Raw genomic sequence first — 4,309 nt, 5'->3', positions numbered from 1 at the left:
CCTATCCTCAAATAGAATCATTAAACAAGCAAACATATGCAAACAATGCAAACATAACAGCAATGTGCCAAAACAGTACAGTCCATAAAGAATGCAAGAGTATCAATACTTCTTAAACTCCAAAGATTATGAAAATTTACCACCCTGTAGAAAATTTATCAGAGATTATTTTGCAAAACGTTTCAACATTTTATCACATTCTGACTTTTCTAGGGAATTTTTGCAACAGCGGTAAACTTTCTGTTTTCAAACAGCAACATGTAGACTTGTAAAATAAGCATAGTAAAGGCTATCAATGCCACTTTTATTGAAATAAAAGATGCAAAAAATTATTCTAAATAACAGCAAGAAAATCCTAAAAAATAAATTGACGCTCCAAGAAAAACACATATCATGTGATGAATGAAAACATAGCTCCAAGTGAGGTTACCAATAATGTTGGAGACGAAAGAGGGGATGCCTTCCGGGGCATCCCCAAGCTTAGTTGCTTGGATATTCCTTGAATATCACCTTGGGGTGCCTTGGGCATCCCTAATCTTAGGGTGTTTTCAATCCTTATTCTCATCATATCGACATCTCACCCAAAACTTGAAAACTTCAATCACACAAAACTTAACGGAACTTCGTGAGATAGGTTAGTATGATAAAGAGCAAACCTTTTCACTTTGGTACTGTCAAAGACAAGATTCATAATTGTTTCCACACAATTCCTACTGTAGCATATCATTTCCACAATTTATATTGAGCAATATAAGCCATGGAAATTACAAAACAAGCAAACTATGCATTGAAAACAGAATCTGTCAAAAACAGAATAGTCTGTAGTAATCTGTACTCCAACCATACTTATGCTACTCCAAAAATTCCGAAAATAGGAAAAACTGGGTAATTTGTCTATTAATCTTTTGCAAAAAATCAGCATTTTATCATGCTTCTGTTAAAAACGAGAATTGTTTTCCTGGGCGCAAAAGTTTCTGTTTTTTAGCAAGATCAAATCAACTATCACCATAAGCCATCCCAAAGGTCTTACTTGGCATTTTATTGAAACGAAAGCAACATAACATGATTACTACAGTAGCCTAATCATGTTAACACACAAAAACAGTAGGTAAAAGTGTTGGGTTGTCTCCCAACAAGCGCTTTTCTTTAGTGCCTTTTAGCTAGGCATGATGATTTCAATGATGCTCGCATAAAACATAAGAATTGAAGCATGAAAAAGAGCATCATGAAGCATATGACTAGCACATTTAAGTCTAACCCACTTCCTATGCATAGAGATTTTGTGAGCAAACAACTTATGGGAACAACAATCAACTAGCATAGGAAGGCAAAACAAGCAAAACTTCAATATTTTCAACACATAGAAAGGAAACTTGATATTATTGCAATTCCTACAAGCATAATTTCCCCCCTCATAATAATTTTCAGTAGCATCATGAATGAATTCAACAATATAACCATCACATAAAGCATCCCTTTCACGATCCATAAGCATAGTATTTTTATTACTCTCCACATAAGCAATTTTATTCTCATTCATAGTAGTGGGAGTATCATAGGAAACTCGAATACTATAAATTGTTCCCACATTAAAAGAGTAATGTTCAGTAAAAGGATATTCAAAATTATGACAATAATTATCACTAATTTTTATAACATAAGTATCATCACAATAATCATCATAAGTGGGAGGCATGCAATCATTATAGCAAATTCGATGATTCAAAGTAAGGGGACTAAAAAGATCATCTTCATTAAGCATAGCCTCCCCAAGCTCGGGACAAACATTAATTGCAGCAAATAAATTCTCAAACATGTCATTATGATCAAACATAGCATCCCCAAGCTTGTGGCTTGGCATATTATAAGCATAATCACTCTCATCATTAATAGTATGAATAGCACCAACGATATAACAATTGTTATCATCATAACTTCCCAAGTTGGTGCCAAAAAGATTTCCAAGATTATAAGAAGTATCATTATCTTCCCAATCATAATCATCACAACAAGCAGTGGGAATAACAAAATCATCATCAATAGTGCTCTCGGACATTGTGCCATAAGACATAGAAGCAATATCATCATCAAGTGTGTCATCCTTCACAATTATTTTTGATTAATTTTCATGAGGCACAACAATAATAGGAGCAACACTATTTGGGAGAGATACCTTTTTAACTCTATTCTTTCTTCTTCACCACATCAGGTGTGGGTTTAACTAATCTTTTTAAGCTTCTTGTTGAAGAGATTGATTGGATAGGAAGCTCCTCCTTGTTACCTATTTCATCATGAGAGACAATAGGAGGGAAAGTGGAAATCTTTACGCTCTCATTAGTATTCCTTTTATATTTTATTGGTTTTCCCATCTTTCTATAGTTGGCAATATAAGCATTCTCATTGCAATTTACCATGCAAAACATATATATATATATATATTATTTAGTTTGGTTTCAATGTCATCCGTGAGAATGAACACTTCAAACCAAATATTTTTATGCGTCAATTCTTCACTCCCCAAAAATAGACAAAGCTCATTATAAAGTTCAAGGCTGATCAAGTTATTGCAATATTTGGACACGATTTGATCATGAAAAAGCATGCATTGGAAACTAAGATGACCAACTTTATTGCAAAGATGACAAGTAATAGGACAAAGAGAACATAATTTTGTAGCAAATTCATCTATCACTTTGAGCAAAGAATTGGTTCTATCATGTTTATGCTTCTTGCAAAATCTATCTTCCCTATAGGGCATGTCTTCACAAACTTTATGCACTCCACAAAAATTGACATGCTTATAAGAAACATTTTTCTCATGACTAGTGCAATAATCATTAGCATTTTGGATATTCAAAGAATTCATACTAACAACATTGCAATCATGCTCGTCATTCAAGTATTTTGTGCCAAACATTTTATTGACTTCTTCTTCTAACAATTGAGCACAATTTTCTGATCCATCATTTTTAAGAAAGATATTATAAAGATGATCAATAATATGATGCAACCTCAATTCCATTTTTTTGTAGTTTTATTTTTATAAACCAAACTAATGATAAAACAAGAAACTAAAAGATTCAATTGCAAGATCTAAAGATATACCTTCATGCACTCACCTCCCCGGCAACGGCGCCAGAAAAGAGCTTGATGTCTACTACGCAACTTTATTCTTGTAGACTCGTGTTGGGTCTCCAAGCGCAGAGTTTTGTAGGACAGTAGCAATTTTCCCTCAAGTGGATGACCTAAGGTTTATCAATCCGTGGGAGGTGTAGAATGAAGATGGTTTCTCTCAAACAACCCTGCAACCAAATACAAGAAATCTCTTGTCTCCCCAACACACCCAATATAATGGCACATTTTATAGGTGCACTAGTTCATCGAAGAGATGGTGATAAAAGTGTAATATTGATGGTGGAAATATATTTTTATAATCTGAATAAATAAAAACAACAAGGTAGAAAATAGTAAATGGGCACAAAAACGGTATTGCAATGCTTGAAAATGAGGCCTAGGGTCCGTACTTTCGCTAGTGCAATCTCTCAACAGTGCTAATATAATTGGATCATATAACCATCCCTCAACGTGCAACGAAGAATCACTCCAAAGTTCCTATCTAGCGGATAACATAAGACATAATTGGTTGTAGGGTACGAAACCACCTCAAAGCTATTCTTTCCGATCAATCTATCCTAGAGTTCGTACTAAAATAACATGAAGCTATTCTTTCCAATTGATCTAACCAAGAGTTCGTACTAAAATAACACCAAAGCAAATTTAGATTTATAATAGTCAATACAACACAAAGAACTTCAAAGAGTGCCCCAAGATTTCTACCGGAGGAAAAAAGACAAGAGCGTGCATCAACCCCTATGCATAGATTACCCCAATGCCACCTCGGGAATCCGTGGGTTGAGTGCCAAAACATATATCAAGTGAATCAATACGATACCCCATTGTCACCACGAGTATTCATATGCAAGACATGTATTAGGTGTTCTCAAATCCATAAAAGTATTCAATCCGGTAACAACGAAATCTCAAAGGGAAAACTCAATTCATCAGAACAAGATAGAGAGGGGAAAACACCATATGATCTGACTATAATAACAAAGCCCGTGATATATCAAGATCGTGATATCTCAAGAACGCGCGTGCATGCGAGAGAGAGAGAGATTAAACACATAGCTACTAGTACAAACCCTCAGCCCCGAGGGTGGACTACTCCCTCCTCATCGTGGTGGCCACTAGGATGATGAAGATGGCCACCGGAGATGATTCCCCCCTCCGATAGGGTGCCGGAAAGGGT

Source organism: Triticum urartu, chromosome 4A (assembly GCF_056163025.1).
Source record: "Triticum urartu cultivar PI428250 chromosome 4A, HENAU_Tu73, whole genome shotgun sequence".
In the NCBI taxonomy this organism is placed as follows: domain Eukaryota; kingdom Viridiplantae; phylum Streptophyta; class Magnoliopsida; order Poales; family Poaceae; genus Triticum; species Triticum urartu.
This window is presented reverse-complemented; position numbering follows the sequence as displayed.